Source organism: Python bivittatus, unplaced genomic scaffold, assembly GCF_059951505.1.
Source record: "Python bivittatus isolate LINGU-HERP-01145 unplaced genomic scaffold, Pbiv_v1 ctg000320_np1212, whole genome shotgun sequence".
NCBI classification, from domain to species: Eukaryota; Metazoa; Chordata; class Lepidosauria; order Squamata; family Pythonidae; genus Python; species Python bivittatus.
Genome location: NW_028277052.1, coordinates 7,650,007 through 7,673,998, shown reverse-complemented (window position 1 = coordinate 7,673,998; position 23,992 = coordinate 7,650,007). Strand labels below are relative to the sequence as shown.

The window sequence follows — 23,992 nt, the reverse complement described above, 5'->3', positions numbered from 1 at the left end:
ATTCCTTGGAGGAAAGGTAGGATATAACTGTAATCAATAATTAAACTCATAAATTTTATAAATTATAAATAAACTTATTGGTCTTCCATTATTTGCATGGCTTCCAAGTACTTATTTTTTCCATAACACCTACGATTAAACAAATACGGTCTCCAAAATGCATGCCAAAAATAGTTAGATGCTAAATTGCATGCTTGAGGAAACTAAACTTTCTCCAACTTCAACTCTGTTGGACTTCAAGCCCCATAATTTCCACCAAACATGGCTAGTAGTCCAAGCATCTGAAAGGCAACATATTGGGGAAGGCTGGAGTAACTCACTATAGGCCAAACATAATAGATAAGTTCATCATCTCAAAACCAGTCCACAAGCCTATTCAGACACAGAATCCATAGCTCTACCACTCTATAAAAACTCTATAAAAGCAGTCAGAAAGTGCTGCTGCATCAGCTGAAGCTTGGGAGTTGGAAGTCTGGTTAGGCAAAAATTTCTCTGGCACTTCCATGAAAACCAGTTTCAGAGGGGTCCCTCTTTTGCAGTGCAGCTGAGCTAGAAGTAAATCAGTTCAGCTATTGAAGAGAGATGATGGTGTGCAACTGATTTGGAAGTTGTGAAAACACCTTGCACAGAAGTACCCTTAGATGTTGGACCATGAATGATGAGAAATCAAGTGAAATCACCGCAAATGAACTTATGTATTTATAATCTTTCCCTTTTGCAGGGAAGGGGGGAGGAGAGAAGAATTCCATTTAATTTGTCAACTTCAGCAGTGAGATCCTTTCCCCCCCTTAATTTAATAGGGAAGGGTGAGACATCATGCTTCTCTGACAACTACAAGCCAGCAGTGTTAATTTTGGAAAGCTCCCTGAGCTGTGTCAGGCTTTGCACTGGCACGTTCTTGTTATGCCAGCTGCTTTAAGTCAACACACCTGCCTGCAAGATGGGACTGGGGGGCTGTTGAGGCAACGGGGCAAGCATCCTCATGATTATGAGAGTGACACACGGGTTCTGGAATGACCTCATGGGTTTACTTTTGCTGAATGATCTATTATGAAAGAGACATTTGTTTTTGCAGCTTGTCAGAAACTTCCATTCAGGAGATAGAATATACCTGTGTCATACAGGACCATGCTCAAAAAGAGGAAGAAAAGGTTTTGTGCCCAGCTCGTTCTATGCCACGGATGTCTTTTTCTATTTTTTTTTAATTATCTTTACACCATTGTTTTCTTGCCCATCCACCACCACCCAAAAGTCAGTGGAAGTAAGCAAAAGTCTTGATGATTTACTTTTAACTACTTTTGGTACGGTTTCCTCTTCCCCCATCCTGCTTTCCCTTTCTTTTTTGAAACTGCTATGACATATTTGCATATTGTGAAAATGGTAATTTCAAAAATGGAGAAAAGTGACATGCTTTGAATCCATGAACTCCCAGGTCAATTCCAGCCATTTTGGTTAACAACAAATTGCGATAGCAATTGGCAGTGGGGGATGGGGGCAGGCTTTTTTTCATTTTGCATTTTAATGTGAGCTGAACCCCTTTCATACTTATGAACCTGCATGTGTGAATATGATTAACATATTCTTAGACTAACAATATCTTAATAAAATACAAGTGATCCTTGTTTAAGAACCACTTGTTCAGCGACCATTTGAACTTACAATAGTGCTGAATGAGTAATAGTTATGACCAGTCCTCATAATTATGTTGGTTGTAGCATCCCCATGGTCACATGATCGCGATCCGGGCACTTGGCAATCAGCTCACAATTACGATAGTTGCAGTGTCCCGCAGTCATGTGATTACCATTTGCAACCTTCATAGCCAGCTTCCTACAAGCAAAGTCAGTGGCAAAGCCAGCAGGAGATTGCAAATGGCCACCATGTGATGTTGTCGTTTAATGACCTGCGGTGATTCACTTAATGATGGCAATTGGAAGTGCTGGAATTTCCGTTGCTAAACAGCACAGTCATGTGACATCACGCTTTGTGACTGCATCGCTTAGTGATGGAAATTTTGGTCCCAATTACCATTGTTAAGTAAGTGAATACACATAACAGAGCTGTAGGAATTATATGCATTAATCTGATCCTACATAAAACATAAACATAAAACAATGAAACCTTGAAGTTAGAAAGCAGTATTTGGCAACTGCATATAAAAATCATACAGATGGCTAGGTATCTTTGTAAATAAGGTCCTTAATAGCCTTAAGCAGAGGTCAGTATAAAATTCGGAGTGTACCAGTTTCCCTAGCATGCCATAGATCACTTAATTCAGACTGGGGAGATCTGCAATGAGATTCCTTTTCAGTTATATCAGGAAAGTATCCCCTTACAGTTGTTGAAATGTTCAAGAATTAATTTGTAATGGAGCCACCAAAGATTGATGGGCAGAAATGGAAGACTTTAGCTTTTAAAGAAGAATTGTCTGCAGATAGGGAGGGGACAGACTTATAAAGAGATATTTTGGAATCAACAAATAAGCAGAAAAAGTGATGGAATGACAAATTGGGCTAGATGAAAATGCCACTCTCCTGTAATGGAAGAGGCAGAAACAGCTGAAAGAACAGAACATTTGAGTCTCATCCAACTGACTATTGACCAAGCAAAAGTAATTTCCACAGGAGTAAGTGATGGACTTACTCCTGGGTAAAAAGGCTATGAAATGAAATTTGAGTAAATTTTGGAATTAGGAGCAGAATTCATGAATCCTGGCTGTCAAGCATCTCTTCCAACTATATTATCCTCCCTGCATCTGTACTTACACTAGTTGGGATAAACATTATAAGGAGAATCAATCTTTAAACTTCAGGGAATAACTCGATCATCAGCTGAGGTCAGAAAGAAATCCTCCATTTCTTCCTCACCTTGACTTAATGTTGTACCATTTGCCAAAATCATGACACTTGTCTCTACAATACACAACACCAGCCAGCTCTAGAGGCAGGAAAACATAATTCCAGATATTAAAAATAGAGCTAACTGCAATCCTTTTCCAAACATTCAGTTCAAAACTATTTCCCTTTGACAAACATTAAGTTATAAGACCATGTTCTTTTGAAATGTGATGTCAGATCTCTTTGTGTGATGGAATGGAATTATGAAGGCCAGGCTCAGGGAGGTAAACATTTTCTTAGCTCGCCAGAACAGCGTGGGAGGAACAAGAGGATGAGACTGGCACCTCCCTGAGGAATTCACACTGTTGTGGCTGGATGACTTTGGGAGCTGGGGTTTTAGTCTGGGAAAGTTCTTATCCGCTCCACCTCACCTCCGTACTTCTCTGGCATGCTACCAGGTGAATGTAGCAACACCGGCAGCGGGGGAGGTGGTGGCTGGGCTACTGGTCCGAGCTGCTGTATTAATTGTCCCATAGCTGCTTGTAGGTTATTAATTTGTGCATCCACTTGCTGTTGATGCTGTAGCAGGGCTGCTGCCAATAACTCTGGTGTCAAATTAGCTCCCTGGGGATCCGTTACCATGATTCAAACTCCTTCGTCTTGAAGGTAGTTTGAGTCTGAGAAGATTGATGTCAGGCCTAGCCCAAGGAACTCCAAGAGACAATGCCAATTCAGTCCAGCTATGTTTATTAGCTACAACCTCTAGCAAGAATCTTCCCAGACTAAAACCCCAGCTCCCAAAGTCATCCAGCCACAACAGTGTGAATTCCTCAGGGAGGTGCCAGTCTCATCCTCTTGTTCCTCCCCCGCTCTTCTGGGGAGCTAAGAAAATGTTTATCTCCCTGAGCCTGGCCTTCATAATTCCATTCCATCACACTTTGGCTTTGAAGAATTTGATGTCATTGAATCTGCTTCCTTTCGGTTGTCCAGGGTGATATGTTACAGCTGACACTTGTCAGCCATTGAATATGACGTAATGACATCATAGTGTGATTTTCCCCATTCCTATAAACAGCAGCCAGTATTGTGGCATGCAAGGCTGCTGTTCATGGAGATGCTTTGATTTGCCTTCTGGAGCAGAATTAATCAACTATAGGTACCATAGGATCATATCTTCTCCTGCATGTCCTCATGGACATTCTAATATCAGATAATTACAAGAAATGCAACCTTCTCTGTATCTGTTCCTGTCATGTTGGGATAACTCCCCAAAGAGAGCTCTCTGACCCTTGTCTGTAACCTACCCTGGATTACGCATCACACTAAGCCAAGATGTGTTTGGTTTGGTTTCAGTTGAATGTGTTGTATGAATCCAACCATAGCACTTTGTAAGCCATGGTGCTTGGCTTAGCAGGCTGTGTAAACCCAGCTAATGGTGGTTTAATCAACAAACAATGGTTAAAGAATCCATGGATTAGCACCCATAACCATGATTGCTTGATTTAAGTGGCTTTGGGCTAGAGCAGTGTTGTCCAAACTTGGCCACTTTAAGATGAGTGGACTTCAAGTCCCAGAATTCCCCAGCCAGCCATGCTGGCTGGGGAATTCTGGGACTTGAAGTCCACTCATCTTAAAGTGGCCAAGTTTGGACAACACTGGGCTAGAGGTATACTCAAATAAATTGTACCTGTCTTCAGCAGTTCCTATGCCTTTAGATTCCCAAATACTGCAAGAACTAAATTCCAGATGCTATTTTCTAGCCTAGCTCCTTTAGAATTGCCATTTGCCAGTGCTTTGATAAGAGCCACAGATAAATGCAAGTTGACAAGGCAGAGAATAATTGTAATAATGAGAAAAATCACAAAGGTATAAGCCGAAAAAACATGTTTTCTACTTATTGGTGTCTATCCATCCTGGTCTTTAAAAGAGGCAGTCTCAGCTGCTTGATTTTTTCCAGAGCCCAAACTATGCATCACAGCTTGGCTTCAATGTATGCAATAATTTTTAATCAATAATGGCGCACCAGGCATATTCTGTGATTAAGAAAAGCTGTTTTACAATGAATTGTAATTACAGCATTATTGTTGGCTTAGTCTGAATTTTGGCGGCCAGTGAAGGAAAAAGTATGTCTGAAAATAAAACAAGGACAAGAATGTGTGATTTTCACTGCTGTCAAAAGGAGAGTGACTTGCCATCACAACTTCTCAAGAGCTGGTTAGGAACCTTCTCTGTACTTTGAGGCACAGATGTCAGAGTGATGTCGACAAGGGTCTTCTGGAAGAGAAAGCACTATTGTCTGGTCCACTACAACAGGCAAGGCACACACTTACAGCATGGGGAGAATGTCTCTCTCCATCAGCTTTCTAATAGATTTCTAAATGGGCACAGTTGTGTATTCCAAATTAATGGTACATCAGAGGAAAATAAGAGCCAACATGGTCTGTAGGGCATACTTGTGGCTTGGGTTCATTCAGTAGAAGAGAAATTAAGCAGTCCATTTGTAGTACTCACCATAGTCCAGCTTCCAAAACCATTCATGTATGTTAATGCTTTCAACTCTGCTTTCAAAGCTGAATTGCTTTACTTTGTCAAGAAACATTTTTCCATCGTAAGTCTTGGCTGTCAAGACACCCTACTTTTTTTTTTTTTAAGACATCATTTAAAAAATATATTTTTTTGTCCAGGGAATTGGCAAAGCAAGTTTTTTTCAGGGTGATAGTGCTCTCGTTGTTCTTGGGGATGGAAATTGTCACTGCAGCTCAGCTTCTTGGAGTAGTTCTTTGGAGAGATTTTCTTGGAAGCCTTGATTTCTTGTGTGCAGATTGTTAATTGTAGCCAATGATTAAAATGACATCCAACCAGTGACACTCAGGACAGCATTTAAACTGCTGAGAATAAGGGAGAACACTGCTTGGATAAGGCAGAAATCACAAAAACAGTTTACAAGTCATGTAAAGCTATACATTAGCTCAGGAAATGCTCCCAGCGTGGACACATATTCATGGACGCTGCACACTTATTATTCTGTTGAATGCCTCTTTTCTCATTGGTGATGAACTCCATATGTCTACTTCCCCCTCCGTTCTTTTGGCACTGCTATATCGTATCTCGATGTAACTGCTTATTCCCTTTTCATACTTGCTTATTCAGAGCTGCATATAATGAGAAAACAGGCTTCACAATCCAAATGCCAACCTAGAGACAATGAAGAAGAAAAACACAACCAGGGAGGGCCGTGGGATAGTGGGGTGGGAGAGAGGTTTCATGGCCAAGGATTGTGCACAGGAAGAAACTCTTCTACAAGGAGATGTTTATATTACTGGAATAGCTGAAACTTGTTTTGCAACTGTGTGATACATCAAAAACATAGAAATGTGTGGAAGGAAGGTGAAGAGAAACCTTTGACCTTGTTTCCACTGATGCACAGTTATGGATGGAGGTAAGAGATGGGAAGGGAATGAAGAAATAGAGTTCTGTGGAGGTAGAAAGGACTGTACCTCTTCCAGCCAGACCCTTCCACTTCTTGTTAAAAGTAAAAGAGAGAAATCTTGCCTTTTATGAACTATTCTTCTTCCTAAAGGGAAATTTGGGGACCATCTACATGGAGAACATTAAGAAATGGGCTACCGTACCTGAAATGTAAATTGGTGCAGTGCATAATCATCTGATAAACTAGAGGGGAGCCCAGTGGCACAGAACAGCTTTGCCAGGTTTGAGATTGGCTTCCTCAAATCTGGAACCAACCCTGAAATCCGCCACCCCTCAATATGTACTTTGAGGCAGCCTGCTAAGAAATCCCATCTATGATGTCATTTTCTCCCATGCAAGAGGTCAGAATATGAAGAATGTTCCTCAAATAATTGAGGGAGAAAAACAACTCCACCAGCCTGGCTGAAAAAATATCCCTTTTCATCCACTCCACTAACTTCCTTAGTTGCTATTTGAGGATGCTGACCCTGGTTCCAAGTTTGCTTTTTCCCTAACCCCCTATTAATTTTCCTCTAGATTTGTTGTTCTTCCTGTTTTTGAGCTTTCAATTCAAGGGCATCACTTGCATTTTTCACCCCTCTGGAATAACATTTGAGCTGAAGATCATCTCATTTCTTGCTTGTAAGTTTTTGTGCTGGCTCCCCCTGTCCATCTGATGAGCCATATCTAGAGTAGGTCTACTTTTGCCAGAGCTCACCATCAGGAAGGAAAAGGCAATGGTGGTTTATGGCCACAAAATCTTCCTTAATATCATCAGTGACCACTTCAGTCTCAAACAGAGCATTATGGTGTGTGGAAAGAAGGCACCGCCCCCACTGGCCAACTCCCTACTGTTGGCTAAGAAAAAGGAAATACATCCCTAATGTGATGTCTTCATCCTCCACTGCTAATCTAGTGAGAAACAATGTTTGCCGCCAACGAAAAGATTATTAAGCTGAAGAGAAAAGTGCATTGCTGCCTATTGTAGCAGGCCAAAGGCAACAGAAGAGAGATCTGCAACAGTGGACGAATAAGGAACATGGAACAGCGAGCCTGTGCATCATGTCATTGGTAAGAACAAGATTGCCCTCAATATCATTTAGCACAACAAAATCACCAGGTCAGGATGACTTGATTTCAAAAAGGAAAGGGCTGCAACTCACTGAGAAAGAATACACTTCACATCTTCCATCCTTGGCATCTCTGGGAAAGACAGATCTGCTAGAATGCTCTTGAGAGGCAGTGGCTGAGTTCATTTATGGTTTGTTTAACCATAATTTGTTTGATAACTCATGTTTTCTAAACCACAATAGCGGGGTTTGCGTATCAGGCGAGAAGCCAAACCTGAACAAAACTCAGTGTGGTTTAGATAATGTGATGTGTGACCCCATCAAAAATCTTCAATTTTGAGCTAGCTAGATCCAATCATCTGACTCCAGAGGAACTTCTTGTGTTTCTAGACGAGCAAGGATCTTGTAGGATAATGAGCTTACTGGATTTTGCAAGAGGAAAAAGCATCTAGGACTAGCTTGAGCAATTCTAATCACTGATGGGTGTATCCAGTCATAATAAGTCCTACATGAGCTAATCCCTGAACAAAAAGTATGTGGAATTAGGAACAATAATATGGATACATGCAAGTATGAAAATATGTCTTTCTTTTTGCTTTGATAAATCCAGGCAGATGTACGAATCTGAATTCTATTGCATTCAGTGGGAGAATTGGGTAACTTTCTCTTGCTGAAACTGCTAAATGATGATCTTCCTTTTAGGATTAGAGTGCAGGTAGCCAGATGCTGAATTCAGAGCATATATAAATACAATGAAAGTAGGAATTGTTATACAGAAATTCCCACAATGGAGGAGTGCATGGTGAAGATGGCAGAACTCGCAGAGATGGCAGAATTGTCCTGTTTGATTAGAGACAAAACAATACGGACTTTTATAAAAGACTGGAAACATTTTATGGGCTTTTTGCTGAAAACGGATAAAAATGAACAGGTGATTTTGAGGTCTGCTCATTAAAAGGGGTTGAATATGGGAAAAAGGGAACTGTATAATGGAGTTCTAAAGGGGGAGAAATGATAAAAGTTTGTTTGTAACTGCTGTGAAGAAGATCGGAAGCTGCTCCTTTAACTTTTCTTTTTCCTCTTTCTCTATTTCTAACACTTTTCTTTTTTTCTTTTTCTATTTTCTATTTTTCTTTTATAGATTTGTTCTTGTTTATCTTTTAATTACGTAACCACCTTCACTAAACATTATATCAAAAAGTTGGAACTGTTATATCTAATTGCCCTTCTTTCCAAATCCTCTGTTGTTACTCAGTGGCTTCATTACACTATTCTTCCACTGGAGAAATTTCTCTAGGTTTGGCCATGCTAGATATTAATTTTGCATCCCAGAAAAGAGAGATTTTGTATGTGATTGTGACCACAGATGTGTACATGTTTGTGGGTATATACATGTGCATGTATGCATTTATCCTAAACCCATCATTGGCATCACATGGAATCCTTGGAATGAGCCTAAATCAGAACTATCTGAGCTGATTTGATTTCACTCCCATCCACCATTTTCCTCCACCAACATCAACATGGCAGAACAACATTTCCATGATTACATCTTCCTGGCTATTTTTTAAAAAAATACGACAGATGATAACAGATGATGTTAATTTTTCTTCTCTTCCTTTATCTAAGTATATCCACCCACTGAGTAAAGCTACTTAAATTCATCCCCCTTGTCATTGTCTTCTGTCAGTGATTACAGAGATCTCAGAGCTATAGGAGCCAACTTATTTCTTGGCTGATTTATTTATTTTTCCAGGCTTTGGTATCAACTCCATTTGCTTCAGGGAAACATTTTCCTTCTCATAGCATGATGAGTAATTTCCTGTTTTCACTTCTTGTTCCAGAACAGGGCCACATATTATAAAATCCTTTTATACCTCAAACTCTAGGATCAGCTTGTCCTGGTGTAGTTTTAGAGCTGACAAGAGGCCTCCAGTCTAAGACATGGGTAGGAATTCATATTAGAAGCGCCACAGCTTTCCAAAAGCCTGGTTAGGAGACAGGACTTTAGTAAGACATCTCCTGCTTCAGCAGGCTGTAGACGGTGGGCTTACCTTTGGGTAATGGGTGGAAGTAGTGACCCACCCAAATATCACTAGCTCTTCCTCAGTGGAAATTTGACCCACCATTCCAGCATTTCAACACTTCAGGGAATGGCAGAAAGGTTGCCCAACAAGATTAGAGAGGATGAGTCAGAGGCAATGGATCTTTCTTGCCCAACTCTTATATCATACCGGCAGTTCAGTCAATCACTACAGGTATGCATACAAGCCACCTCTTTTTGAATCATGCAAAAATAAAGTATTGTGGTTGTGCATGCACACCCATGTAGAAGTGCTGGGAGCAGCTCCTGAGGCAGCTGCATAGGCCATGGCTGCTTGAACAAGTGGAGAAGATGTAATTTTTGTGCACTTGCTATGTTGCAAAGTACTTCTCTCAAAGGACTTGCACAGCCTAAATAGGCAATCTGATGGAACAACTTTCCCCCAGACTGCATATTCCACAAAACAAAGTTAAGATCCTAAACACTTTTTCCAGTCCATGGGAATTCTGGTAGGATCTTTATTGAGAAGATTAAATCAGAGTCAGGTTTACCCAAAAGATGATATTCTATCTTTTTCTGCAATTTGGGGGAAGTTCTGGGTATATTCTTAGAGACTTCAAGTAATTGATCTGGTTGTAACCTCTTGAAATGGCCTTCTTAGTGACACTTGTTAGAAATATACATGGTACATGACAGGCCTGTTCGTGCATGTTGCAGGAGGGAGAAAATGGTTGGATCTTGTCTATTTTTCCCTTCAGCTGTTTCTAGGAAGCACTCATGGTTTACCTGGCATGAGCTCAGATATTAGAGTTGAAGAAGATTTTGTAGACTATATATCTCAGCCCCATGCTTGGTGACAAACATGATGAGCTCCAGCATCTCCACCAGATAGACTCATCAGTTTTTGCATGAAGATCTCTAGGTTAGAACTGCTCTCTGCTCTTTTAAGAAGTGATGTAATTACGGAAGCGGTCATACTTACAAGTTTATCTCAACGGTCCAAACTATATCCCCTCCCTTCTGAGCAACCCATTATCTTTAAAACTGAACTTTAGAACTTCATCTGGGAAGCAGATTATGTCTTCCTGTCTTTGACAGCCCTTCAGATATTACGAAATGTACATCTTTTTGTTTCCCCTTGTTACGTTCCTTCAGCCTTCCCACATGGGATTTGGTTTTTGTACCACAGTTATTCTTCATTGCCCCCTTCTAAACTATTCTGATTTATCTGTGTTCTTCCTAAAGTGTGTTGTTTAAAACTAGAGACGTACTATAGGCTCTCCAAGAGCAGGAGACTTGAAAAGCACCACATTAAGACACTGGGCAACCTGTGGTGAGAGAAAGTTTTATTCCACATGGCATCTCTGAACTTAGGTTTTCCATGGAAATTGCATTATCTCCATTTAGGATTGAAGGGTAAACAGTCAATGCATATGCCCTATCATGTCCTATCATTTACTTATCTACATTTGAGGTCTTGGTGGTTTCTAAAATCCTCCTTATCTCATAAGAAGGCCCATCTAAATCCCAGAGAAAGTGCTCCAGAACTTTTCAGAAATACTTGTGGCAAATAGCACATCACTCACACTGAACCCTCGTTTATCATTTCTGCCTTTTTGCTAATGCTTGCACACAAGGTACTGCACATTGTCCAGCTCACATCATTAAAACCCTGTGAAGATTCTGAAATGATTATGCTGAAAATGGGAGGACATTTAATGTTTCCCAAGGCTGTTCAAAGATGGCTTACTTAAATAAGTCTGGTGAATGCTTTGCAATATTTCAAGTCATGCATTTCACTGTGTTGTGGGGTTTTCTTTGCTACCTACTACGTTTCCAGATCCCTTGTCTGCTCACCACATAGTACAGATGAATCAGAACTAGTGACTTCTCATCCTGAAGGCAACAACATTCTTGCGTTATAAATAAATAAATATTTGTGAAACAAATTAACCGGGTCTTTGCTATATTTTTAATTCACCATTCTTAGGGTGGGTTGCATAGGTACTCAATGAAATTATAGTTGCTTATGGTCAAAACTGATCGTGAATGGTAAATGTATTCCTAATACATTGTCATGTATGTAATTGGTCTGAAATTATATTCATTCATCTGTTCATATCTGTCTTATTTTTATATATGGATGAGGAGTGGGCAGAGGTCTTAGGTAGAGATGGGGGAATATGAAAATTTCTGTTTGAATCAGTTCGTTGGCTATACATTTCTGCCTCAGCTTGCAAACTGGGAGCACTTTCACAAGCCATCATCATAGCCTCCTAAACCTGCTGCAGCAATTCTGCACCATTGCATAAGTGTGTCTACACTGTTACTCTTTGTCTTCCCTCTGAGTTGGCCAGAACTTCTTCAATGAGAGGTTACAAAAAAAAAATAAAAGCCAGCTGGCACTATCCTTGTTCTCTTGCTGTTTGCTTTCAAAAAGTCACCTTTGGGAGTGGCTGGAGAGAATGAGAAGATGCTAGTGGAGTGTCACGGTGCCTTGAAGGATAGAAGAAAACCCCAGGATGAGGAGGGAATTTTTCCCTGGTGGGAAACTACCCATTCTACCACTCCAGAGGAAACACTATAAAATTTCCCAAGGCCATGCTATGTAATAAATATCTTCCATAAACACTGCCTACAACTTTAACCCCGACTTTCCTGAGTACGATAAGCTAAGGGCAGGATGTAAGGGGCATGGTTGAGACCCTCCTGCTTAGCAAGATAGTTTCCCAAAAGAAGCTCACCATCTTAACCTTTGGTTTGCCATCTGGATAATGTCAGAGAAGACATGGCTCTTTACTCTGGGAATATTAACCTGGAGATGTTCAAGCAGATACCCATCCTTTGTGGATGCTTTCATCTGAATTCCTGTATTGAGCAAGGGGCTGGACTCAGTGGGCTACATTACTGTTTCCAAATCTGATTCTGAGTTAGTGGGAAAAAGCAAGGGTGTGTGTGGGGGGGTCGATTTTCAAGAGGATATACAAACGCAAGTGTAACAGTTCCACGTGCTGGTGGAGAAAGTGATCCAAGCCCTTAATCTGTTCATCACAGGATGATTTCAGCAACTTCTGCAAACTCTGCCATCATAGTTGTTCCTATTTCAAAATTCCTACTGTATTAAAATTTTTTTCTGCAATGCATTTCCTTTCTTAGTTATTCTATGCACGGGTTTTATCCTTTGGATTTCTACTGAAGGAAGATGTGCTCAGCAAAGGATCTACTTGGTACTGGGAAGCATCAAGAGGCATGTGGATGCCAGCAATTGATGAGATTCATACACAGAGAGATTAGGGGATGAAACCGTGGGACATATTGTTTTCAGTTGTTAAGGAGGAGAGTTGAGAGCTGAGAAGAACACCCCTAGGCTAGAATGAGAACACTAGGTACTTATATTTCCTCAAAACAGAAACTTTCAGCAATATCAAGGGAAATACATCAACTTGATGATACACAGCTAATCACTGTAATCTTCATTTATAGAGACCTTCTCAGACCATTATTCTTTAACCTAGAATCATGGTCACTAGTTATGGAGGTAATGACCATTCTGTGGGATGGAGACCTAACACTGAATTAACACATTCTGCATGTGCATCCAAATACTTGCCCCGAAAGGTTTTGTGCAGATCTGGAAGCCCTTCCCATTGGCAAGGGCACCCTCCATTAATTCAATAGAAAGGGAGACTCTGGAAAATAACCATGGAAAAAGTGCTGGGTTTCACCACATTTTGGTAGCTGAATTCTGGCTCTGAACATAGGTTTCAGAGCTGATGTTAGGACCTGTCACTACTTTTACCTTGGGGAAGTTATGATATTATCTAAGTAGAGGGAACTCTATGCCTCCTTGGTTATTTTTTCTTGAACTCAGGCAACTACAGGTCTTTTCTTCCGATGTGACTTTTGCACAAGTCAAATATGTCTTGCTTTGCTTTCTTGTCCTTCTGTTTCAGTCTTTCACATGCAGTTCAGCTGTGGGTTCCCAAGCGTCTGGCTTTTCTGAGTTCCCATTGTCATCTTGTCAGTGGGCCTGGTAATACATCCTCCTTGCTGCTCTTTGAAATCGCTAGACAGATGCAAGGAAGAGGCCAGGTTATCACATAAGCAAGTATGATGAAGGAAATCCGGAAACACTCCACATTTCCCACTCCCTCATTGATAGAACCTCTTCCTCTGAAATCAATTAACTAAAATGACAGGTATTGGCATTCAGAAGAACCTAAGAGCCCTTCTGGATTAGACCGTGGATGCATGTGGTCCAACATACTGTTTTTCACACCATGTGGCCAGCTGGATGATGCTGGGAAACCCACACCCAACAACTCATACCTCGTGTGTCCCTTGTGCCATAAACCATCACAGTTTCCTTTAGCTCTAGCTGCTCCTGGACCTATCCTCTAGGGTGCAGAACAGCAGTGACACCAAGAAGGCTAGATTTAAGGGAGGAAGTCAGGAGTCCTGTCCACCCCAACCAAGGAAATATTAGGGACTGGCATTCAATGAGCTGGCAAGATTATATGAGCTTGGCATTAGCAAGCTCCATATTCAGGAAGTTGCTTGGGTCCATGAGAGTAATGCTGATGCTGATCACAATACCATCCCTTCCTGCCTTACTATGGCCATCCCCAGCATTACCTCTGGCACCCCTCTACTACAGCAAGCATTGGACAGAACCAACACCTTGAGGTTTTAGGGATGTTACTGGTAGTCCCACATCAAGTGGAAACATGTTAGCAGCAGGAGAGGGAAAAACCTGTAATTGAAGTCATAATGATTAAGATCATTGATGTAAATAATACACCAGGCAATAATATAATTCCCACCTTACACTGAATCTCCAAGCCCTGATGAAGACAGTCCATCAGGAGTCCACAAGGAGACAGTCTGAGATAGGCAGGCAGAGATCCTGGACCATATTTTTCAATCTTCTTGGATAGCTAAGATTTGAGCCTGCATTACTTCACTTCTTGTGTGTGTATGTGTGAGGGCATGCTTATATTTCCAAGGAAAGAATAACAGAGAAATGTCCAAGCCTTGTGGTTTTTCTGATGGGTGGGAATAAATTCCCTTACCATGACTTGCGTAGGTATTTCTTAAACCCCAGCACAGAGTGTGGGAGATATTGAGCAATATAGGACTATAAGGATGAGCCATGTATGCAAACTACAGCTCTAGAGCTGCCAAACTATAGCTGTTGTAAAACTGCTAGGTGGGGGGTCATTTGCACTCTGAACTTGATGCAAGGCTGAAAAAAACCCACATTCTGAATCAGAACAAGTCACATTCTATGACTCCAATTCCATGCCCTCTAGAATTTACGCAGTTCTTGCACCGATCCATGTAATTGTTTCTCAGATACTATGGAGGTTTGTAAAATTTGTAATTGCAGACGAACCATAAACAGAGTACAACTTGTGCTTTGCACAGAGAACTTCAAGAAGAAACATCTGGATGCTAAGAACAGTTTGGCAATTGTATCAATTTTGAGTTGAGAGGTAGGTACCCCCTTGTCCAGGCCTTTTGACAAATACTGGACAACCAACTTTTAGGAATACTGTAACTTTGGGTTTCTTGTGCTGGACAAAATTTGGACTTAAAGGCCTCCAAGATCCCAATCAATTCCGATTTTGGAGATGTGAATGAATAACGTGAAGCATTATTGCTACAATATTTGATGATTAAAAATACACATGTAGGAAAAATGCTAGGAATAAAAAAAAAATATGACTCAAAATACAAGAAAGAGAAGCGTGGGGGGGGCGGCGGAATATATTTCTTCAAAAAAGCAATGTAAAAGAAAAGGGAAAAGCCAATTTAAGATTATATAAGAGGAAAATTGAGGAACAAAATGACCTAAACTTTTAGGAATATATTTATATTTTCAATGCATGCTATATTATTTCCTCGTTTCCAAACTGCTTTCCCTAGGGTCTCCTATCAAATATCAGGTGGTATTAAATCACTGATCCCAGCAGTTCTCAGGAAAAAAAATTGTACTAATGTGTTGGCTTTCTTAACATAAGGGCCAGATCAAATCCACCAGGACTCAGGCAGGCAAGATTACTGACAGATGAAAAATACAAGGGAAAAGTGAAACAAAGAAAGGAAAGGAATCACATTTTTAATTAAAAGCCAGATCCTATTCTCAATAACACCATTTGGTAATTTGCTATACTGGCATGTATATAAACCAAATAAATAAATAACCTAACATAATGTTAATTTCTTCACTCACTGTTACCCAGACTGGAGGATTGGTGGCAGTCCATGGATGAAGTCAAGAGCATAAGGTGAGTGAAATTTTGGATATAAATGAGTTGAGTCACAGTTCCTTCTTGTTAGATGAAGAAACATCTTTCTGTCAATAGCCTTCAAGTAATTTTTGGCACCAAAGAAATCTTTCCAGAGTAGGAATGCTTTGGAAGGCCCTAATTCCAGGTGGTCACCTGCTATTACATTCTGGAAATTAGCCACAGACCTTTTGATATAAAATTCTTTGGCAGGCAGCCTTAGGGTGGAGATGTGTCCTACTCTATGGAGAACAGTTCTACTACTTGAAAGGACATTATTTTCCAGAGATAGACAGCATGGTCATCTTTCCCCATAATTAGCCAAGCAAGAAAAAATAGTCCTCTTAGGCTGTTGATCAATATTTCCCACTCTAGAAAGGTTGGACTGATATTTGGACATCAAGTCTCAGAATTCTTAGCAATGGATGCCCAAAGTTGAGAAATCTGGGAGTTGAAGTCCACACATCTGGCAGTTGCCCAGATTGAGGAACACTGCTGTAGATGAATATGATTGATATTTGTGTATTAAATATGCAACTTAGCATAATTCACATTTTTCTGCAACAAGAAGAAAAACTGCTTAGCTATACCACCAACCCAGTGCAATGTCCACTCCAGAAAAACCCAAGGTCCCTTTGTGAGTAATTGCTAATCCTTGAGAAGAAGTAGCTATCTTGGATGGCCTTTGGGGCAGGTTGAACACTGACTAATGCTCTGATGAATATTTTTCTTGCTTTAATAAAAGGCTGTCTTTCTGTTTGATGCTTCACTTATCTGCTGCTCTTCCATTTGGGGAGACGTGGTTATTTTATGACTTTGTTGTTAGCTGTTTTGGTTTCTTTTACAGAGAGCCTGGAATATTTTAAAACTATCCAAATTAATTAAACTAAATTCAAGAATAGGGAGGAAGGAAAATAGGAGAAAGCCAGGATGCTCCAGAAGAACAGGCACTGAATTTCTTCACTCTTCATCATATGCTTGCTCTGTTAGATGACCTTAAGAAATGGCTTCTAGCACTGAACAGAACTTAAGTTGCAATGAGAGCTAGATCTACTTTAACTTCATTCTTCCTTTGTGGCATTGCACCTACTCAAAAGATGAGCAACGTACCCATATTGGGATCCCTTCTGGCGTCAGAAAGGTCTGTCAGCACACATACCCAAGGCCAGGTTTTGCAAAGGTGTTTTGGCAAGTAAAGGGAAGTGTAACAGCCATGAATAATTAGCCCCTCATCACTCTAGGAGCAATGATCTATTTTCAGGCAGGGTGGAGGGAAAACATTTTTTGGAAATGAGAACAGCAACCGGACAGGAACAGACTGTACATAAGCAGTTCTTTAAGCTGGTTAGATCTCTAGCAAGGAGGGGTTGGGGGTGAAAGAAATGTTATTGAAGAGATTCAGCTAGCATTAGCAGAGGTGATGTTTACTCTGTGCCAGCTCATGAAAACGTTAGTCCACAAAGCTGTCCTCAATCTGCAACATCTGTTGGCTGATGTCACCTTGCATTTACCCTAACGACCTGAGTTCCTTGGGTGAGTCTTGTGATGTCATCTAGGTCCCTCAGCTCCCTTAGACTTGCAAAAGGAATGGACTCCACACCTACACAAACACCTAGCTGCCGAGGCATAAGCCTTCTTCTGTTTCTTCAAATCACAAATTATAAGAAAGTCAGTACAAAGCATACGTGGCACACAGAGAGGGAGAGACACCTCCCTCCCCAGTCCATGAAGTCTGCAAAGTGTTCACCATGTTCAAGATTTACAGACTTTCCCCATCCACTAACCATTGCTGCATTTTTCCCTTGGTTCTTATGGCTGCTGAACAGGCCCAGAAAGAAAGACAAAGGAAAGCACTTCTGCATACAAGGTTTTATTCACATTTAATTTTGGATAAAGCAATGAGAAAACTGTTTGATCACTGACCGGGGTATTTTGAGGAGTGCACCCAGACAGCCGTTCAGAAACCTTCAGTCTGAAATACATACATATATACGTACATACATACATATAATACTTGTGGACCTCTGTGTATAAAGAGATAAATAATGGGGATACTCAGGAAAAAAGTGGTCCTTCAGTTGCATAACTGCTAAAGCAGGATCATCCAGGATTTGTTTTCCTTTCTTTCAAGACATCTGAAATTGATTGTATAGTTTGTACAGTAAAACATTATCAACATCACAAGGAGTTCAGAATGACCGCATTGGAAATGAAAACACCCTCAAAGAGACACAAACAGAGGCCTGATATTTGGAACTGTTGGTCTGCAGAAACATTACCAACACATCATACATTACAAACAAAGATGTAGGGGAGAGAAAACACCTCTGTAGTCCTGACTGTTTCACATTCAGGTTTGGCCTAAATCTACCAGCCTTGCAATGGATGTTGTCAGAAGTGGGTTGGTTGGGTATGGTCTTGTTTAAATGCTTTGGAGCATTAGAGGAACAAATCCAAGTGGCTTTTCTGAAAACCCATCTGTTGTCGCTGGCCTGGAATGCTTACATTTTTAGAAAAAGAATCCTTGGTACAACAATGACTCAGGACTCCATTCTCTGCCAAGAACAATGAGTCCCAGACTAGAGCTATATTTTATTCCAACCCCCCAGCCCCCCAGTCCTGCAGTTATGTCCCCAAAACTAGGGATTGGTGCCACAACTTAGTGACAGGAACCATAGCTTTACAGCGCGTGACAACGAAGATGTCAGTGCATATTAAAAACTTTCGATGTCACTTGCTTTACAACTTGAGATACAGGTCTATTATAAAGCTACTTATTTTCCCAGAACACAGAAGATGATGGAATGAGTTGATTCAGATAGTACAGTCCCTGCCTTCAGATACTTTTAAGCATCACCCTGTGAGCATCCATCTTGTCAAGGAAGCAGGTCAGGAAGGTCTGACATCCCAGCCCTTGACTTCACCATTGCTCTTCTAAGTTGTGTTTCTTGACTGGAGGACTGGAATTGTGCTTTGAAGGAAGGTGACCTTAAGAGGATGCCACCTGAGGTTACAGTTGGGGGTGAATATAAAATTCCTAAAAACATTATTCCTTCTCAGTAAATCCTGAAATAAATTGCAACACCACAGGCAACATATTTTATGAATTATTATTTTTTAAAAAAACAATATATTAATATAGAGCAGTGTTATTGGCATGAATTAAGCATCAAACACATTTATGGGCCAGGGGATTAGTGTATTTTATTTTTTATTTATTTATTTTCAAATTTGTATACTGAAAGGATGGGTGTAGGACAGTCAGCTGAGCAGAACCTAGAAGGAGTCTTGAGGAATGGTCCCATTGAGCCTTCAAGGTGCCACATCAGTGATGCTGACATGTGTGCAGTGACATCATCATGCAAATGCTGCAATTCCATCCTTGTGGCTAAATCTTATCCAAGCTGCAGCACCTGTGTGATGGGTCAACACATCCATATCATCATTACCTTCCCCGCATTGTCTACCCCTGTGGACATGCCCAGGCTCAGAGGGTCCCCATGATCATGCATGGACTACAGAAAGTGGAGAGGAAGCATTTTTTTTCCTTCTCTGCAAATATTAGAACCAGAACTCATCCAATGAAGCTGATCAGAAGGAGAGTTAGAACAGTTAGAAGAAAGTAACTCTTCATATAACATATCATTGACCTTTGGAATCATTACCATAAGATGTGGTGATGGCCACTAACCTGCATGACTTTAAAAGGGGTATTGGATAAATTCATGGACTTCAGGCCTTCCAGGAGCTTTTGATCTTGAGACTCAATGTTGCTCTGGATTAGCGACACCATCTATCCATTATGTAGAGTCCTTTGGATTCAGGCAGTAAATAAATCCCATCAACCAATATCAATCCATATGTTTATGGTTGTGACCCCAGGTCATAGCAACATGACAGAATAAAAAAGGAATGAAATTAGCAGCAGCAGCAGCAACAATTATAATAGAAAAAAAGAAAAACCATGCAAGAGAATAAAATTGGAATGGAAAAAATGCTATAGTTTAAAGCTTAAAAAATTCCTTTCTACATTTAAAAGAAAGTATAGCAAAGGTACTGACCAGACTGCTAACAGTTGGAAACACATCTGCAAGAAGGTCGTTCAGTAGTTCAGCATCCTACCCCTTAAGTTTGTTTACCATCAGTGTTTCCCCCTGGTTTCATCATAGATAGAGCAGTAAAGGACGCAACGGATAAGGCCCTCAATAAATGCAATTGATCGATACCAAGTGCATAAGAGGCATGTGTCACCATGTCCTGTTGGAAACCGTCCCAGAAACATCCACTGTAAGAAATAAAAGGGTCCAAGGACATCTAAGGCAGGAAGGAAACATATGCCATGTACAGGTGGCTCTCTTCTTTCTTCCTAGCTTCTTTACTTCTCTGTCTTTCTTTTTGCTTACCTCCTTCCCATTTCCTATCTTCCTTTCTTAAAAAGCAATGCAAGGTAATTGAGTTAAATAAGCTGAGTTAATATTATCCCAGGTCATGTCTTTCCCCTTTGATCACATCCAAAAAGGCAATGGGCTAGTAACTTTGGCAGTTCTGCGAGCTGCACCCAAAGTTTCTGGAAGCCATATGCATCCCTGGGGCTTCAGTTGTGTACCTTTGCACAACTGAACTAGGGAAAAAAATGCATGAAGATGTGGTTTAGTGTGAGCATCTCTTAGACCTGCACATGTCCCATGACTGGATCTAATCAACGGTTTTGTGTAAGAAAGAAGGGGGGGAAAAAACCAGAATGAGTTCTATCCAAGTTTATTTTCCCCCCTCCACCTCGTTCTTCCCCATCTGAGCTCATTATGGTTCCGAGTCCAAAGCAACCGTTTGGTTGCCAAATCCATCCTTCCAACACCTCCCAATCAGCTCACTGTGAGCTGAAGCTCAGAGCAATATGATCAGGGTGATAGTTGGTGCAGCTGTTAGAAATCATTGCAAGACCTAAAACAATTAAAATTGGATGAAGGAGGAGTGACGGAAAGCTGCGTGCTCAGTTCCTTTGCTTGGTCTTCTGTGGTTCCATTTCCAGTAATGAGCAAGAAATCACTGCAGTCCAAAGAACATTTGCAATTGCAGATTACACACCCAGACACACGTATATGCATATAATTTTAAAAGAATCTGATGGAATATAGGAAAGGAATTTGTACTGGCATTCAGACTGATTAAAATATGCTTTAAATATATGCTTTTGTTTTTGAAACAAACACAAAAATCACTTTTCCAATTGGGCTTTAGTTCAGAAGTGACTCTATAGAACATAATAATCAGATTACCATCTAATTTGGAGATAACTGGCTTAAACTGGATCTTGGTAACAGCTCTGTGAAATATATTTGGGAAAATTAAACTGGTTTACAGAATTAGCATTAGGGGTTAAGGAAAATCAGAGAGAGAACTCCTGAAGTGCTTGCAGAAAACAGTTACAGCAACCTCTACATTTGACAGAAATAAGGGTTGTTTCCTATATCTATGTCTTAATTTCTATTAACACTGTATAAGTGTGCATTTATTTCATTATGGTGACAAATTTGGTAGTGTGCATTAGGACCCTGGATATATGAGTTTTGGCATAAGTCAAACCACTTTTGTGTTGAAGTCATGTTTCGTTTCTGCCTGGCAAATGCTGTCTGGATGGACAAATAGGCTGCATTCACACATCATGTTAAGCCATGATTTTAACCATGGTTGGTTGAACAAGCTATAATGACCATGTTCTCACAGAATGTTAAGCCAAAATGAGTGGATCCATGCATCACGTTAAGCCAAAAACCAACCAACCATATTATGGATTTGCAATATATGTGAACCCGGCCATAGTCCCATCTGTTAAATCTGATATGGTCTATATTCCTGGGTTGCTGAGGGATGAACATTGTGGGTTCACAATGCACTAAGGTTATAATGAGACTTTGTTCCTTTTGGCTTAGGGAAATGTGTCGTCCGACTATGTTGCTTGTAAAGCAGACCACCATGATTTAGTCAACAACCTAGGGTTGAAAGAAAGTATGGCTTATGAAGATACATGAAATTAGCCATATTCTCTGCTACCAAGCGATGACCTCCCAGGGTTCCCTTGCACAATGCATAAATTATGACCATGAGCTCAAACAGGAAATGTTGCAACAATACACAGTCTCCCAACACCTCCTACTGCGCTCTCTTCACAATTTAAAACAAGAAAATGACTTGATGGCACATAATAATAATAATTAAAAGATTTCTCAGATTTCCTTGTTCTTCTTTCCTTGATTTCATGCCTTCAGTAGCAACAACCCTTTTTAACATGGAGTTTTAACATGGAGTTAACATGAACCCAAGAGTTTCCTCTTTGTCATTAGTATTTTAGGACATCATAATGACCTCTGGGGTGTCCCCAGAAATTCTCTCTTGGTGAACCCCCAGAAAATCTAGAAAAGAATAAGTACATTTTTTTAAATGCCACCCAACTCATTTCTCTTCTTATGCAGTGCCTGAAAATCTTTCCTCCTGTTTTGGGCTATCTGGATTGCCTCATATTTTTCTTATAAGTACTGATAGGAGTGTAATATGTTCAGCAATTTTTTCCCTGGAAACCAGAGATTTCTGAGCCAGGAATATCCATCTGTTACTAGGAGGATGTGTGTAAGCAAGGTGTGGAAACGTGTTTTTTGCATACTGGAGTAATCTGGTTATTACAGCTGGAAAGGAAAGGATTCTCAAACTGTTCCTGAAACCTGCTCCCAACGTTAGAAAGAGGGACAAAGAAACATTAATTTGCTTAATCCCCACCCTTCCTAGCTCATGATCTAGGGGTAAATTAGGACCAGGACTAGTCTGGACTTGATTCTTAATGTTTTAATAGGATGTACCCACATGATTATTCCTTTCTATGCTGTAAAAAAGAAAGCCAGCTTGATTCTAGATTATTCACATGGGGGCGGGGGTGATCTATTGGGAGATTTTATTTTTGAACATGGATCAAGTGTATAACTTGCATCTTAATAATCACCACTAGTGTTGTGTTAGGAGAAAATTGTAGAGGTACTGGAAAGAAAGAAAGAAAGAAAGAAAGAAAGAAAGAAAGAAAGAAAGAAAGAAAGAAAGAAAGAAAGAAAGAAAGAAAGAAAGAAAGATGGGAGGGAGGGAGGGAGGGAGGGAGGAAGGAAGGAAGGAAGGAAGGAAGGAAGGAAGGAAGGAAGGAAGGAAGGAAGGAAGGAAGGAAGGAAGGAGATATTAATCTGGGAAAGTTCATGGGAAAGTTGGATTAGAAGTTAAGTTCTTCTTAGCATATCACCTTTTGGGAGCTTTGCAGCAGACACCCCCTTTCCAACTTTCCAAGCTCCATCATGCATCCAGAAATGCAGAGGCAAAAGCCCTGCAGCTGATTTCAGTTTCATCCCACCCTTTGGGAATTCTCACTGCGCTCTAGGACTTTCTCTCTCATCTCCTCCTTTTCTTTTAAAAAAAATATTGTTTTGTTTTGCTGCTGCCCTGGACCATATGAGCTCTGCTACCATAGCAACTCCACATCGCTGCCTCCCATCTCCTTCTGCCCAGCACCTGGTGAAAACCTTAGAAGTGAATGAAGGAAAAGCATAATCATTGGACGACAATTGTTGCCAAGTATACTATTGATCCATTCAAGAGCTCCATAATGCTAAAACCAAGGAAACCAAAAACACGCATTTAAATGTTCCTTATTAATCACAGACTCCCCCCTCTCCCTGGTATGTTGTTGTTGTAGCCAGGTGTCTCTCCAGGAACTTTCAAGCTCTACTTGTGAAGGGAAGGTGCTGGAAATATCTCTTTGCGGATGGTTATAAAGGATTAAGACAGTGGGCAACCTGCTGTTTCACCATTGAACACAATCTGCAGCTGCCTAGATACATTCTGAGTACTGATAAGCCAGACCATTCATCTAGAACTTAGCAGTCTATAACTAAAACAGAAACAAGGCCCTTTTGAGCAGTCCTTGAATAATAGAGAGGAAAGAGATGACTACGCTACAGATTTTCCCTGTGGTTAGCATCATCCAGGGAGGGTGGTCATTACTGGGAACACACCAAGGAGAAGAGGATGCCACTGCTTCCTCTCCTGATGGAAGCCTACGAAACTGCATCTTGCATTAAATGGAAATCTCATCCTGGCATCTTTGGATCCAAATGGGAGCATCAGTAGAAGAGTTTCCCCCTGAGAAGGGAAAGGATTGAATCCCCCTCCCACCTTGCAACAATCCTCAAACAAAATATCAAATATTTCCCCAGGGTGTTATTTGACCTTTGCAGGAAGAAAACCTGTGCC

General features: G+C 40.6%; 1 long non-coding RNA gene across 1 annotated transcript; it reads left to right on the top strand.

Annotated features, from left to right (window-relative positions):
* The first annotated feature begins 7,230 nt into the window (after positions 1-7,230).
* On the top strand, positions 7,231-21,925 carry LOC148216197 (uncharacterized). The gene is made up of 4 exons (XR_015795841.1): positions 7,231-7,376; positions 14,809-14,914; positions 15,665-15,709; positions 21,640-21,925. It is a non-coding gene; the product is annotated as an uncharacterized LOC148216197 (long non-coding RNA).
* Positions 21,926-23,992: the final 2,067 nt, after the last annotated feature.